General features: G+C 39.9%; 1 protein-coding gene across 2 annotated transcripts in view; it reads right to left on the bottom strand.

Moving 5' to 3' along the window:
* Nucleotides 1-17,704, bottom strand: part of LOC130187259 (cadherin-22) — a 220,257-nt gene that overhangs the window by 105,783 nt on the left and 96,770 nt on the right. For both annotated transcript variants that reach the window (XM_056404695.1, XM_056404701.1), the window contains exon 4: nt 1,844-1,967. The gene's annotated coding sequence lies outside the window, so the exon portion shown is untranslated. The remainder of the gene's footprint in view (nt 1-1,843; nt 1,968-17,704) is intronic.

Below are 17,704 nucleotides of genomic sequence, written 5' to 3'. Positions count from 1 at the left end.
AAGCGTATCTCCCAAAATGTCAAACTATTCCTGGAATGGAGATAAATAAGATACAAAACTCTTTACTGGAATAATAATTTTTATAGTAGTAACTGTATTTCACATAAAAAAAGATGTGAACAAATGAAATTACTATCTTATGGTGGTATATCAGCCAGTTGGAGACACCTGATCGTAATAGAGAAAATTAAATCACCTCAAGTGCCGCGGTGTCCCAGCCGCAACCTTGTGCCCTGTCGAAGTGTTCTTGAGCCTGACACTGAACCTCTACCGTACCTGCTCACTCATCACTCTACATGGCAGCAGTACCAGCTGCCTCAGGTTAAGGTAAATGAGGAATGACTGTGGTGTTAAATGTTCACAGAGATAACCTACTTCTACATAAACATAAAACATGCATAACATAAATAAAAGATAAATCAAAGAATTATATGATCACAATAATTACTAATAAGTAAACTTTTAAGTAGGAAAGCTCATATAACTGTTCCAAGTACAGCAGCAGTAAAGCATTATCTTTAATCAAATGTGGATACACTGATGAATACCAACTTATAATATGTCCATTAGGATGTGTGGGATCTTTAAACGCCTTAATCAAATGCAGAGGCTATCACCTTAATGAGATAAGACTTTAGCTCAGAGAGCATGATTTACCATACGGCCAGTACTGATTCCCGCAGGACACCTACAGGCTATTTTAGATTCCTACAGGGCATCTATGGGCTATGAAACACTGCTCTCTCTCTCTCTCTCTCTCTCTATCTCTCTCTCTCTCTCTCTCTCTCTCTCTCTCTCTCACACACACGTGCACGCACGCACGCACGCACGCACACACGCGCACACACACACACACACACGCACGTACGCACGTACGCACACACACACAAAACGACAGTGGCAGCAAAACACCACCTCCGGATGTATCAGATTATACCATGCAGTACATTCAATTACATCTGATGGCAGATGGTGTAAACAAAATCAAACACACATAATCTCGAAGATTGGATCCTTCAGTTAGATATTAACCCTGATATCCAAAGACCTGACACAGGACTAGACACATTAAGAAAAGGAGCGGTCTGTGAGGGCTCTAAGCTGACTGACTCAGCAGTTTTTTGGATGTGGGGTAATCCAGAGCACTGGGAATACACATACTGTGGTGAAACACTAATGAGGACAGAATATTGAGCGAATCACACATAGACAGGATACACTGTGTGTCTCTCTCTCTCTCTCTCTGTTTAATCGACTCGGCTTTAACTAACTGACTTATTTTATTATGGTAATCAAGTGTTGATTACCCCAAATGTGATGCAGCTGTTGTGCTCTGCATACAAATATGTAGCAAATTTAAGAGATTGATTGGTAATAATGGATCACATTAATGTATTTATTCAGCACGAGATTTTGCTGTGATTATATGCTACCCAGACTTGCCTACAGTGTTAATACTATCTCTTCTATGTTTTACAGGGCAATTATTTTACTTATTAGGACTTTCTCAATGCAAACTAGCTTTTATGGCCTGTCAATCAATTACCATATGTAATACTAGAATTAAAGTTTTATCACAGTTATCAACATTAATTGTACAGATTGACAATAAAATTACATAGCTTGTATTTTTCTCTCTGTGTCGTACAAAAAAGATGTGTAGGATTATCTTTTCCAGGCTATCACAAGAAGGAAAGTAGATACATAATAGCTACGCAAATTAAACAGTCTGCTGGTCAGTTTACTAATGGCTGTCTTAACACATTTTAAAATGATTAAAATGGAGAGGATAAGCAGACCTTATTACCTCATAGCCCACGGCATATGCAAATAACAGACTCACCATCCCTTAGTCAGATGACCTTGCTGCCACTCCACACAAATGATGGCTCTCAGGTACTTCAGGTTGACTTTACTATGCCATTCAACATTAGTCTCTCTCTAGCTTCGTGGCTCCTCTCCAAATTCTGAAAAATAAAACAGACCCTGGAGTGAGCTTCATTGTTTTTTTCCCCAAGTTTAAACAAATAAATTCTCCAGTTAGATTTGTAATGGGAGGGTTAGGGGCAGGTGGGGAGGTGGAAACAAGGAGGAGAGAAAGGGGGAGGCAATTTGCTAATGGAACATAGAGAAAAATGGTGTGTGGACCCAGGTTGAAAAAGGATGAAAGAAGAGGCGAAAAAAAAAAAAAAAAAACCTCGGTCTATCTGGAGAGAGCAGGCGGGAGCAACAGGGCAAGTGCTAAAGTGGTTTTAAAAAACACCATCATTAACTGTCATCTTCATCTCAGGTGCAAGGCTGGAGAGTGAGGGTCAGAAGTGGGAAGGAGGGGGGGGAGGAAGAAGAGGAGGTGCTGTATTTGCCCAGGAGATCATTCAATAGTCTACAATCTTCATTTAATTACCTGCCTTACGTCTCCAAATCACATCCTCCCACAAACCCTTCCCTCCCCTACCTTTAGCGTAAAATGCAGGGGGTCCCCAGGGATTGTGGTGCAGCTATTTAACTAACTTAATTACAGTCTAACTGGAATCTAATCACACAAACTTTATCCTTATGATGGCGTTACAAAAAAGCCATCTGAAGAAACCTGCTTGCCCTGTAAGTGTGTGTCCAGATTATAAACCAAAGACTCTGTCAGCAAGATGAAGCTCCAGGATTTAGGCTTCTTAATTCAGTGGGAACATTATTTACAATCTTGCTCAACTGGCTGGAATGGAGGTCATCTGAGCTGCGTAGATGTTTGGATGACGGAAATACGAGTACATACACGTATCATTTCAAGACTTCAAAAGGAATGAACACCTATTCTTTGGTCTGTAAAGTCTGCTGTATGCTGCAGCTGTAACACTTTTAAGGACATATTCCCGAGGAGACTTAAACAAGTTGTGCTGCATAGATAATAACCAATCTAATATCACAAATGCATTCATTTCTAAGTGTTTAAGTGTTCGTCAAGTCATTAAACAATTTATTAGTCTAAGAAAGCTGGAAGGTTTCTGTGCTACAGCTGGAATGTCATGTATGCTCTTTAAATCACTTAAAATGGCAATGTAGTCAGTATATAATATGTATTAGCAATGCATTTCTGTTGAGGCTAATATGTGTTGATTCTACAGTGCTCTATGTTCTCAGATTTTTAAACCTATATGGTTGTTTCAGGAGATTATATTTCACCATACATAAGAAAACACACTTACACACAAGCAGCAGAGGCTCCGTGCATGTGAAACAGAGCAATGATCCAGTAGCGCTGCTGTTTACACGATCATTAAAGACAACTGCAGGCGATATCACACGCCTGGTTAACCATGTCCTTCTAATAGCCTGTCATGTTATCTGAGAATACAGGTGATTTTGATCAAGTGGATAAGTGGCCTGGGTCGAAGAAACAACCAAACAGCGTACAGGCACAGACACCACATTTTGACTTATAATGACACAATCAAGCAAATCTGAGAAGAATATTTTCCCTGCTGTAATGTTTGTCCGTTTAAGACAACAGCACTCTGTGTAAAGAAGTAAAGAAAAACAATATTTGAACAGGAGATGATAACAGAGGAATAAAGAAAACGGTAACATCCTGCCACTTTTCTCATCTGCTGGGAAGTCAGTATACAAGTGGAGATAACATGAAAATCAATAAAATAATTGATTGGATGTTGTACTAAATGATTAAATGTTTAAACAAGTAAGCCGGGATTGCCTGTGACATGGAGTTTTGACATTTAGGCATGAAGTCAAATTGTTTGTAGTGGAAAACAAAAGGATTCTCCTGGAGATTATTGCTGAGCGGCTGTAAAGGGCCTGGAGGAGATGCCGAAGCTCTGAGATTATCTTGATCAAACATTGACATGGTGCGGATTCTGAACTGGGCCTGCAATGGTTTCATTGTTTTGTTTTGTTTTGTTTTCTGTCCTTCCACTCATTCTTTTTTTATTCATCTCATTTTTGCTTTTGCTGTGCTGCTGAAGTGGCTTTCATCATTTCAGAGCATATTAAGTTATCATTTACCTGTCTCTGCAATGGCAATTTGTTATAGTTTTGTCCCTGACTTCAAACCAATAACAAAGCAGTCACCAAGTCAGCGTGATGTCTTTAATAGTCTTTCATTCTCGTGGTGGCATTTGTCTTTTTCTAATCATTTTATTGTTATTCATTTGGCTGTCCTGTAGTTTTGAACACCTCATTTTTTAGGACTCTTCAGGAAATTATACGAACATCAGCATGCACATATTCACTAGTGTTTGTCACTTTGTGAACACAATGACTTTTTCCATAGAGATTTATACCTATATTAACCACAATCACTCTATCCCTAACCGTAATCCTTACCCTAAACCTTGACTTGAACTTAACTCCATCCTTAAGCAAAACCATTCGCCGGTATTTATTGGTTTATTTGAGTTTCCTCATGCAGATTCACAAGTATTCACTTATTGACCCTGATCTGAGCCCATAAATGGTCTCAAATGTAGCTTTTTTAAATAAGATGGCTAAACACAAGGAATCTCATCTTTCACATCTTACATCTTTATCCCCCCTTAGGACTTTTACTTTCACTGAATTAATCATGCGGGCCCCCCTGAGAGCGAAGGACATGGTCCTCTGTGAAGCAGCCAGCACAAATCCCATACAGCCTTTCCACCTCCCAGTGTGTGTATTTTTTGCTGCATACTGTGGCTCTGAGGGAGTTTTACACCAATTCCCAGAGGGCAGGAGTCTATTTATACAGGATCCTAAAACAGGGTAGTCATATCCCACCCCCACCCCCCCTCACAGCAGCAGCTTTAGGTGACAATGCTGACACACAGCCACATGATAGTCCAATCTAATCTTTTAATCGCTTCGGTAACTTCATGTCTCCGGGTGAGTTGGGGCAAGCTAGCAGTGGGGATGGGATATCGTCTGCAGAGATATGATATGATCCTTGAACACATAACAAAAAAGCACACACAAACTCACATACAGACTTACACACACTGTCCCACTCCACCCCACCCCCAGAGTACTATTGCGAAGACTCATGTATCTGCGGGTATTAACAGATCAGCGCAGAGCAGCAGCCACCCTGCTTTAAAGTCTTTTCCTGAGGTAGTGCTTCAGAAGCCTGCTGCAGAGGAGGATAAACGCGCAGCAATCCCCCAGGCCCAGCGCCTTCTCAGCTCCACTCAGCTCTCTCTTTGCTGGCCCCTCCTTCTCCTCCATTCCTCCCTTATCCCCACTTTCCTTCCATCCCTCATTATTTCTATCCCCCTTCTTTTCCTCAGCATCTCATGCTTTCTGTCCTACTATCTGTCGCCTCCTCCCCTCCGGCCCTTCATATAATTCCCCTTTCCATGCCTCCTTATCCTGCTCCCCTCCCATTTTGTGTCCATCCCTTTCTCCATCTTTCGCCCTCATCTTGCTGTCTTTCTCCAGACTTCAGTAATGAACGAGGCTTGAGGCCCATCTTTGCCAGCTAGAGAGTAAGGAACTTACACATTGTAACCTTAGTTCAATGAACAAAAGCTGAGCCTTGTAATAGGACTCCTGGACTCTTAGTGTCTTCATGTCCCGAAAGGCCAAACTCTTCCAATTCCTCATCCACCAAGTCTTAAGTGACTAGTAGATCATCAGGGGAACTGGTTCAAGGGCAATGAGCTTACAACACCCACTCCTTTGCAGACATGACTAGTTTTGTGACTTCAAGTTTAGTATAAAATAATGTATACAAACATAAACTTTACAAACTCATTATTTCAATGATCCAAATAGAAGAATTTTGATACTTAATGACAAACTAAGCGTCATTGGAGCTGTTGTTCTAACCAAAAAACAACGTATAACGTTAACAATGTTTTTCTGAATGGCATTTGAACTATGATTGTCTGGACTACCAAAATTACTATTAGCAATTAAAATTAGGGGAAATGCACCCAAGCATATTGGGAGATCAAATGAGTTGTGGGTGCAGAGTCAAGACAACAATGCTATTAAATATTTATTGTCTATTAGTTTGTAGTAGTTGAATGGTGTCATTACATCATGAGTGATTGACTTTAACAGAAATTGTAAACTATGAAAAAAAGCTTCTGACTAAACTGAATTGTCGGTGCATTAAAACAATACTCAAATATCATCATGTGTCATGAATAGTGGATGAGATTTGAAAACTGTATCCAATTTTCTCTTTGTCGAAACTGTTTGGAAATAAGAGATTTATTCAGGAAATTGACAGTTTCCTCATCCCCTATGTTATTTTATTGTCAGTCAGTCCCTGGGGCATCCTAAAGACACTGCAATCCAAAAGCACTGTGGGACTGCTGCAGTCAATATAGTGAATTGACACTCTGCCAAGACATGGAGACAGACTGAGTTCAATACATGTAGTTAAAAAAAAAAAGAAAAAGAAATGATCATCTACCTGAAGCAAGTGTATTTCTTTTTAAGACAAATAAATGCAATAATACATTCATCTGTTCATACAATGGGTTAAGATTTTTATGTTATTCAAGAAACAACAAAACAAGAGTGACAGACACAGGAAAAGCTAAAAATGAGTGGAAGTCTAACTTGCCGGTGGTAATCCCTGGTACAGACTAGACAGACAGAGATGGTTAAATAAAGTGACACAGACACATACAAGCAAATATCTTGCCATTCAAGTCGACAGAATGACAGATGAACATGCAGACAGACTGACAGGCAGACCAGGGAGGGGTAAGTAGGCTGAATCCAAATTAAGCTGATCAGAGCTCACTGTGAGTTAATCTAGTTATGTGGATAAAGGACTTCCCTATGGCTAAAAACACATCAAGTTATGATTCAGTGACTGTGTGTGTGTGTGTGTGTGTGTGCGTGCGTGCGTGCGTGTGCATGTGTGTAAATGTGGGAGAAGGAGAGCATATGTGGCTGTGTGTTTCTTAGTGTGCACCGTTTCTATCTGTTTATCCAAATTTAAATACATCCGCAGACTCACGAGCCTCGAAAGCTTTCTCAACAACTAACAGTTGCAATCTGTGTTTTGTGCTCTACTCATTCACACTTTCAAACAGACACCAACTTCAGCAAGTGACTCACACGTCCAGAGATGTATTGATTTGTGAGGCAAAACTATGCTAATGACAGACAGACTGTCAAATCTGACAAGCCTGACAGAGCCTTCAGTGATGTGTTTTGTTTGTGTTCAAGCATGAATGTTGTGTGCATTGTGCGAGTGTGTTTATTTGTGACTTCTTGTGCGTTTACATGAAAAAATGTTAGACTGGCTGCCAGTATGTTGACGCGATATGTGTTTGTTGTAGGGGGAAGGGGGGAGAGCTAAACTGAGTGTGGTTGGGAAAGTGAAATTTTTGAAGAGCATATCACGCTAAATGAATCTACACTGGAAACTTTAGAGACTCACAAGACTTCATAAGCACCCCCCACCCCGCCTCCCCACCACCCACCCCCCCGCCCCCCTCGTGTGTATACCACTTCAAACAGAAGTTAGAAAGCAAAACAAATATCTAAGTCAATCAGCCACCTTTTCTTCTTCTCTCTCATCCAGCCTCATCCTCCAAAAGACATCAAGGGTAAATGATTGCAGGGATGGTTATCAACCACCAGAAATTCAGTAATACCAATGCATTTGATGAAATTAGGTCTCAAAGAAGAAAAAGACTGAGGAAAAAAAAAATGAATACAAATTCAATCAGTGCTGTGTACTCTGCCTGCATATCAAAGAGAATGAGGAAAGGGGAGGGGCCGAGGTAGCAGGCCAAGAGATTTAAGTTTGGAATAAGCTTCAACTTCAAACACCTCCTGATTTTCATAAAATGCTTTCAACACACTGTTGAGCTGAAGTATGCATGCAATGAAAAAGCATTATTTACTACTGAGAAAAGGAAAAGGGGAACTCTTCAGTGAGTCAAAAAGACAGAGAGAGAAGGGGCAATTTCCCCTGCCTTTCTCAGTTGGCACAAGGCTCCCCTGTGCAGAGCAGAGAAATAAAACATGGGCTGAGGAACATGACAGCATCCGGTAGAAGTGAGAGAATATGCCTTTAAGATAACACGATCAAGGAAAGGAAAAGGTTCTCTCAGCTGCTCTGGGTCATTCTTATCTGTTTATGGAGCCAGACTGAAGTGAAGCCCTGTTAAATTGGTCTATCTAATACAGTGAGGCTGACGACTGAAAATCTTTAGTGCTGATATTTAAGCCTCATGGATGAGACAAGTCTTACAAAATAAGTAAGCTATAGTGCAACCCCAAGGCTATGCTACATGTTCAGAGATTTAAAACAAAGTGGAGCCAAATTCTTTCAGACAAAGAGCAGAATAAATTGAAAAGCACAGAAATCTGACTTTAAATTTGGTCAAGAATGAACTGTCAATTATCTTTAAAATGAATTCTAAAGCACAAGACAGTATACATTTTTTGACTGCTTTCTATTTTGTATGCCTCAGCTGAGGTTTTGGGAAATGCCTCAATGTTGCAGGTTTCTGTCTGTAAACAACTGTAGAGTCTATATGATGTTGTTCACACTGATATTCTTCCACCTGTACAGTATGTCTGACTTTAATTTTTTTTTGTCTTTTTTTAGTGCAGCACCTTTTAAACCTTGCCTCTACCAAGCATCTACCATAAAACACTTTTGCTGTTCTTATTTTTCAAAAGCATGCTCCTCTAGTCTCTGCATGCAAGCATGCGAGCATTACCCTGTTGCTTCCAGAGAAGACCTTATTAAGATGTTTCAGACGCCTCCGAAAATGGCAGCCTCGAAGAGAGAAACAGGAACAATAGATCTCTGTCTTCTTCTGTACTAGTTACCTTTTAACAAATGAAGGTCAAAATCTAATAAGAACTGTACAATTTATATGCGACACATACATAGGTCTGAGCAGATGTGATTTAGTTGACAACAAGCAACTGTCTTGAATGCATGGACTTTACGTGTCTTGCCAGATCTTTAGAGAACAGTGACAGTGACATTACAGTAGGTGTTAGAAATACAGCGGAAAAATCATGTATTCAAAGTAAAAACACATAGATGTACACCTTTGTATGCTTGTCTCCTTTCATCTTCATATAGTTAAAACTTTTATATCTCTTTATAGGGAAGTTAAGACATGACTCTCTGTAATTGATGGCAGCTGCACAGAAACAAATCTTGTTTTTAAATATCCCTCTTGAGAATGAGACCCCAGTGCTGTAGTTGTAGAGCATGCCGGCAGTACAAAGTAAATTTCTACAAGCGCTGCTTCTGTTAAGACAATGTGACTCATGAATCACGAGGGAGTAATAAGATAGCACGAGTGAATGTCTCACTGACCCTCTATTAATCCTTGCTTTTGTCTGTTTGCTCTTCGTCTTGTCATCCACAGTCTACTTTCATCATCACCGATCTCTCTTCGCTTACCTCTGAACATCACTACTGTACCTGCCCGTGACTAAACTTCTTAAATTCCTTGCCAACGCTTGACGACAAAAAGCACTTCTGCTTCAAATATAATAGAATCTCACATTGTCAACGAACAACAATGTGTACGTAGAACAAGAGGAACAGAAATGGTCAGCCATCATTGTGAAGATGACCTTTACAAGACTTACTGTGCATCCGTTGAGAGAAATTATTAGTGACAAAGAACCCATTTTCCCCAGGACCAATAATTAACCATGCTTTCATCCGTAATAATAATCCACACTTTTATGATGGGGGAAGTGGGATTGCTGAATTTAATTGTCTAACTGAAACAATTGTGCACACTAAGCACATCTGCACATACTGTACAGAACAGAGCTGCAGTGTGAAAATGAGGGATGACATTAAGATTCAGATTAACATTTAGATTAACCTATCTGTGTGAGAGGGAATTGGTCTAAAGAAATGTCACCAAAAAAAAGAAGGTGATCTATGTGATGGTTTTAGACAGATATGAGGCTAAGTGACACCTCAAAGTGATGCTTTTATGAGAACAGTGGCATTTGGGGAAATGACCATCAGTGTAACTGTGTAACAGCCAAACCTGACAGCACTGAGACTTCCTGATGTCAATTATTGTTTCTGCTCCGGAGCTTTGAAACAGTTTGACTGACTGCACAGAAATGAATGAGAATTGTTTTAGAACAACATGAAGGATAATGCTTTTCCCTTACTTTTGAATGTTTTATACTTTGTCTGTGTTACTAAGTTTTCATGACTGTCTCTGCAGTCAGAGAGATAGAGGGAGGTTGCCCTACACCCCTTATCTTTGATTTCACACCAGGGTATAGCTCCAATCCAGATAGACCCGGATGATTGTGTAGATATCGAGGCACATTTTCTCATCTGAGACTGATAGTCGTACTGTAGCACAAAACATGGCCATTCAGTTGTTTGTTGCAATTGGTGCAGATTACGCTTTAGAACAATATACAATATATTAAAGCCACTATGGTAAGAAGAACATCTGAACAGATTAAAACTGAATTTGTTTTTTTTACGAGAAATAAGTTGATGCGTCATTCTGAACACAAAAGGGCATGTAGAGCTGAACAAGCTGTTTCATGACAATAAAAATTAAATAAATAAAAAAGCTAACTTGTTGTATAGAGTAGTATTAGGAGACCTGCTCAAAAAGGCCACCCTCCTTGGGTGAAGGGCAAGTTGTGTGTTGTGTTCAGTGCTGATGAGAAAACAACTATGGTGTAATTCAGGGGCTGATGGTGTGGAAAAAAAAATCACACCTTGAAAGCTCCTGTGAGTGGCTGTCGAACAGAAGACGTGTCAGAAATATGCTTCCAGTTTGATTGTCTGAGGGCTCCCTCTCTTTGCCCCTCTCCTCTCTTTGTCTCGCTGTCTGTCTTCCTCAGCCTTCTGAAAATTGAAGACTGTGGAAAGAATAGCCCACAAACTGCTTTACAAAAATGGTGGAATGACAATGGGGCTGTTAAAACCACTTGGCCATCCTAATGCTCATCCTATCGACGTTATTGATTTCCCATTCTGCTAGCAACCCTCCAGGCGAGGCAGATCCTCTTCCTTCCACAGGGCTTGTGGAAGGAAGAGGATCTGTCTGGCCTCTTGGTGATGGTCAGCAAAGTCAGTTTTAAATAGATACATAAATCAGCACACATATCCTGCAGTAGACACACACACATGTCCCATCCAGCACCAAAATAGCTCCATGTTCAAAAGCAGAAGTGACCAAAGTCCAAACTTCAGACTCCTCTCACATCAAGCACTGCCAGTCAGAGAGGAGAGAGGCTTTCAGACAGCACAGCGAGTATCTTGTCTTTTAGCCTGTCTGCTCGGCCTCTTTTCTACTTCACTTATTCTCCCATGGCAGCCAGAGGCTCTGACCTTGTGTAATGTCCTCCAACTAGCTGGCCACACAGACAAATCTTCCCACTTAATGAGAGAATGTCACTTGTTAGCCAGCACCATTAGCTGCAGCCCCTGTCTCTGATCTACCTGCTACCATGTTGCTCCCTAATGCATACGGTGTTACACTGACAACTCAAAAAATGCAACAGCTACAGGAAAATGGTAATACACAGCTGCAAAACATATTCCCAGGGTCTTTGTGGATTCCACTTCCATTCTAGTAAAAAGATGCAAAACTTCTTCACATTAATGTTAATTTTTCACTGTCAAACCTCAAAATAAGGGGCGTCGTGTAGCGTAGTGGTTTAAGCAGGCGCCCCATGTGTAGAGGCTACAGTCCTCGCTGCAGTTGGCCCCGGTTCGTATCCCGCATCGGACGGCCTTTCGCTGCATGTCATTCCCCCTCTCTCTGTTTCCTGTCACTCTCCACTGTGCTGTCCATTAAAGGCATAAAAGCCCAAAAAAATATATACTTTAAACCTCAAAATAAGGCAGAAGGGTGGTGAAGAGGGGAGCCTGGGAGGGAAATAAAGGCCATCCAGGGAAGACTGAAGAATTCCCAGATCATGAGACCAGTGATGTGTAGGTACAGTAAAAGGAGGGAACATGGCAGTTTTGAGCAGGTAAAAGTATTGAGTATTGATCATGGTTTCGAGAAAAAGAGACTGAAGGGCAAGGTTTTTTTGAAGCAATGACACATTGTACAAGAGCGTTTACAAAAAGGCAAACAAGATATTGAGAGAAAATACTTGAGCATTGTTACCATTTATCAGAAGGATTTTCAGGCTGAATTTAAAGACAATTGTTTTATTATGATTTGCCACAGACCTCAAGTTCTCTGTTTTTTTTATTTTATTATTACTTAAATCAGATTTGTTTGCTTTGTTTGAGGTTAAACGTAATAGCGCGCACCATGCCTAATGTTAGATATTATGCTTTATAGGTACTGTAATAAGATTCATTGACTACCCAAATCCAATTTAATGCAAAGTATACTGTGAAGAAAATCATGAATACTGTAATCATATGTGCCACGAATACGTACAAAAACAATTTTAAAAACTGAAGTTGTCAACAATAAAAGAAAAGATTAATATTCAGGATGTTGGTGTTGTCGTAATCATTTGTCAAACTGCCTTAATTACATCATGGTACAGTGAGGAAATACACACAGATACCTAGATATTGATGGTATGAAAAATCATTTCTGTGTTGGCAGGATATTGTCCTCTCTAAAAGTACAACGCCGGCTACAAGGGCCCCTGCTTACTGTTATCATTGTGCTCCATTACCACATTACTTTTGTCAGAACTGGCACATGGAAAAATTAATATGAGAATAAGCAGCATGCTGAGCACAGGCCTGACTAATCACAGCCTGCCAGCATCTGAAAGTTGCTCTGCCTGTCTCTCCAGTCAGACTTCAGCACAGTGGAATGGAAGCAGCAGAAAGCAGACACAGGCGCTGCTTCAGTGTCAAAGTGTCGACTCTCCAGGAAAAGCTCCCTGATATTAAAAAGCGTCTGACCTTAGTCATGAGGCTTTTATCTCTACAATGTGATAAAGACAGACCTGGAGTTTTTTTTTTTTTAAACCCAAACATCAAATTCTCCAGCCATTTGACAGAAAAAAAAAACAGTGCTCTGAATGACCCTGTCGGAACTACCATTCATCGACCCTTCCAAATCGAGCCATTGTTCAGCTGGAAAACTCCACAAGTGGCTGCAGCTCCTGTGGCCGCCACATTATGAAGAAGATGATAGATGTATTGTAAGAGGGTCTTTCAGACTTTCCTGTCTGTTCGACCATGTTCTAATGGAGTGGCACCCATTAGTGCGCACAGTCTTGACTGGAGAATCTATAAAACAAGGGAGTCAAACATGCTGGAGGAGCAGGGCCCAAAGTAGTCCTCAGCAAACAGAAACCATTGTTAACAACATGTTGAGGGCGCACTTCCCCACAGCTGACACAATGCAGACACCTTGACTCACAAGCTCTCCTATCTTCAGTACTTTCTGAGGGAGGACAAAGACCCCTCTTTCACACAATAAAGCAACATTTAACATAGGATAACCAGCTGTTTATAGTTGGTGGTAGGTTTTGGGAAATTATCCTTTGCATTCTGAGTGAAGTCTGTCCTTTATTTAATTCATGAGAATATATTTGTGCAACATGAATAAATGATGTAACAACAAAGTAAAGTTATGGAGGTTTTCCAGCGATCGCACCACCTTAGAATTTGATTAAATTAATTAATAAGGTGTGATATGGCAGATGTTGTTATTTGATGTTCATTCAAAGAACCAGATTGACACAACAAAGCCAAATAGAATTATCAGTTCCGGACTGAAAAGATGTACATATATTCTTTGTCATATAAACACTAATATACCACAATGTTTCACTAGGTTCAGTTCGATGTTCATGCAGGTTTTTAGCAGGTGAATTATATCGACCATCTCTTGCTTGGTAAGAGTTGGTTTGATCTAATAGTTCCAGAAATACACAGGCTTTCTACGGTTCTCTCTCTCTCGCTCCCTTTCACTCGCTCAAATACACACAAGCACACACCGAAGAGAAAGGTCAAGGTCAAGATGTGTCTTACTCATACTCTGCAAACTCACAGAGATGCTCAAAAATGAACCATTTTGCATGGACACAGTGTTAAAAAGTAAAGGTCATACAACTTACTAATAGACTCAGTTATTAAATGCAATTTTTCTCAAGGCTGACAGAATTTTTGAAGTGGAGGATTGGACTTAATGAAGAAACCACTTGCAAGAAAATAAAGGCCGCAGCGAGAGGGGGACAAACTGTCAACTGAAAGATCACCAGGTTGCACCCATTCATTGCATTGCATTGTTTTTTTTTTTCTCTCTAGTGCAACACTCTGAAAAATTGCTGTGTCCCAGGAGAGGTGACCTGCTTATGTAGTGTGCTTCCCCTTTAACCTAGCTGTAAGCCATTCTCACCTGTCAGATCACTGCCTGGATGTGTTTGTTTGTGTGTGTGTGTGTGTGTGTGTGTGTGTTGTGTGTGTGTGTGAGAGAGAGACAGAGAGAGAGAGAGACAGAGAGAGTACAGTTGCAAGTATGTTTGCACAAGTTATCGTTAGTGTATACTGGTGTGTGTGTATGTGTCAGGGTTTGTGTGCGCATGTGGAATTTTTTTATTTTCTATATAAGAGGAAAAAGCATTTTTCTCAACGCTTGTCAACACCCCGAAGCCATTCAAATGAAGCTTCAGATTTTTATCTTCCTATGTTTCATTATCACACACACACACAAACACACACGGTGAAGAGTTGGATAGCACATTTATGTCTGCAGTTACTGCATTAATGAATATTGTTTCCTGAAATGTTAGTCACTACTGTTGTTGTACAGTTGTACAGCATATGTGTGACAATGTGCTCCATGCTTGAGCAGGGGTGCGTGTGTGTTCATACACCCAGCCCAATGTTATTTACACAGTCTAGCTCTCAAACATTCAATCACTGGCAGAAAATTGAATGTTCTTTATCTTCTACAGCTTAGGCCAGGTGCAGTTTGTATTAAGAAACGCCCTAAGCCATCATCTCCTTTCTATTTTTCTACCTTTACGCTTCTGTTTTAGCCCAGTGTAATCATCACTGTAATTGATATTTACCATAGTGGGACTCATACAGACAGGTGACAAATTAAAAGAAAAACCAACATAAAGTGTCTTACTGAGGTGTCTTACCATGTGCTGCCAGAACAGCTTCGCGCCACATATGCGCTCAACCATTTGTCAAGGATACGGTGAAGGATAACTCATCTGACCATATCACTTTCATTCCACATCTCTACAGACCAGTGTCTATGGTTTTTCCCTACGGTTTTTCCACCACTGAATTCTCAAATATACATCCATCTTTGTAATGAGGGGTTTATGCACTGCAGGCCTGCTTTAATATCCCTCTCTATATTATTGTCGACGGACTGTTCTTGCTGACACAGTCCTATCACGACCTGCATTGACATTAGCTGTGTCTCAATTCAGGGGCTGCATCCCTTCGAAGGATGCATTTGAAGATTGATTGCGTCAAAGCAGCGCAACAAGGCCCATTCGAAGGCTACTTCAAATGCAGCCAAGAAATGAGTCTCATGTTTCCCAGGCAACAAAGGATCCAATGGGTGGATCATTCATGGCCCAAACTATCCCAAGATTCCTTGTGCACAGGTGATGAATCACTATCATTAACAAGGTAGACTCTCCAAATATAATAGCAGCCGAGGATATATAAAATTTAAAAAAAATCAAAATAAATCCTCAATAGACTAGAATGTCTCATTTTTGGTTTGGCTTTTTGGCTGATGATGGTTAAAGGCCACGCCTTTGTAGACTTCATCCTTCGAAGGATGCGGCCCCTGCATTGAGACACACCTATTCTCTTGCTCTTCTGTTTTTCTTACATATCGCACTACTGCACAAGCATCACGGTCTTCAAATGTGCGATGTCAACAACAATGTCTGACCCTATTTACTGATGTCTTTCCCTAAATGCAAATCTAAATGCGGATGTCACTTTAGTTACTATTCCTATTGAAACGGTAATCTGTTGAGCAGTCTTTGTGACTAATCAATCCCGCCATCTTTTTTCTCTTGCCATCTTGATACAAAATCAACTGTGCCTGCTCAGAATTTTCATATACATGCCACCGAGTGTGACCGGATGTTAATTGTTTAACTGTACCATGTACTACCTGTATCTGTTTCTCCACTCCACATTTACTCAGCTTTTTTCCGTCTGTATAGTTGTGGTGATGTTGGGACAGAGACTATTTATGGGCATTGTTCTGGCATAATAAAATTGTGCTTAGCCTACAGGTATGCACAACAACAATAGAGGCCATGCAAACTGGCAATATGCAATCAGTTATGAATAACATGTCTGAGATTTTCTTTTAACTATAATTTAACAAGGAGACATTGTCAGATGCAGCAGAAAACTCAGGGACAAAGTTGCGGATGAGGTGTCATTTGATAGTGATATGGAGCTCTACAGCATTACCAGATTCTTCTAATACTGAGCATTAGCAGCCAGGACTTAATGTGCTCTTTAAGGGCTTTTATTGGGAAAAAAAAAAAAAGATTCATCAATATGTATTTGCAACTTCATTCAGGTCTAACTATCAGGAGGTTGTGTAGGCTACAAAACCCTACAAATTATTTGTAAAAATTTTTCAGAGAAACAACTTCATATGAAATTAAAAAAAAAAAAAAAAGATCACAAAATGTTCAGTGTCAACATTGTGTAATATCCGTTTATGTCATACAGTATGGTAAAAGATTGGTTAAATAAAATCTTTGTTAAAGTTAGGGAAAGAACGCAGTTGTGTTTAAAAAAAAAGTCATCATTAAGCGTTGTCTGAGATGGGATGTGATCTTCTCACAGTCTGTCACGTGGAGGGCTCCTTCACTACACCAGCCTTTACACCCTCACTTCTCACTTGGCTGCATAAAAGGCACACTACTCTCTGCATTGGCAGGGAGCACTGGTATCGGTCATAAATTGTGTGCTGCAGAACCTAAATGGACTGCTTAATTCCTGTTCAGTTAGTAATGAGAAATGTATCTATTTTTGTGTTGCTCAAAATCTGAATATAACATTCACACTTTTATTTATTTTGAAGTGCAAGCAGTTACATAAGGTAGAATTAAGAAGATATTCATTTCTAAGTTTTTTTGTGGTGGGTGGTTGCTTTAAATACTGACAGCATCACTCACATATGTCCCTGTATTGACAATTTATTTATTATTTTATGAATACTAATGAGTAGAAACAGCATTTCACTGGATTGTACCAGTAAATCCTATGGAATCAAAGTAAATATCTGATAATTGCATGTGTGAGCAAACCATTTGTGACCAAATCCTTGTTGTCAATATTTGCTTGAAGAAAAAGCAAAGCTGTACCTGCAATATTCACCAGATATGAATTAAGAAAATCTGAGAAATTGCATTTATAGAAAAGCCACTGCATATTTTTTCATTAGGAAAAACGAAATAGCCTTTTAAAATGAGAAACTCACAAACCTCATTAAAAATTACAGGGGGTAGGAAAGGAGACTGTTTTGTTTTGGCTAGTTCTTATTTTGAAAGCTAATTAGCTAAATGTATTCACACCATTCCCTTGAATGTGTCATGCATTTAGAAATAGTTTTTTTTTTTTTTTTTTTTTAAATCATTTTGATCATTATTTTTGTTCAAAGGCTAGAACTAAATGTTTGTTCTTTTCACCTTGAGTCTTTAGTGTCTCTGCCACTTAAAAACACCACAGGACTATGCGCTGAAGGTCACGCAGTTGTCAAAACACACTGTGTATTTAGACACCGGTAAACACTGCAGCATT

The sequence above is a fragment of the Seriola aureovittata genome, chromosome 2, assembly GCF_021018895.1.
Source record: "Seriola aureovittata isolate HTS-2021-v1 ecotype China chromosome 2, ASM2101889v1, whole genome shotgun sequence".
Classification (NCBI taxonomy): Eukaryota; Metazoa; Chordata; class Actinopteri; order Carangiformes; family Carangidae; genus Seriola; species Seriola aureovittata.
Note: the sequence above shows the minus strand (reverse complement) of the source record. Positions and strands in the feature narration are given on the sequence as shown.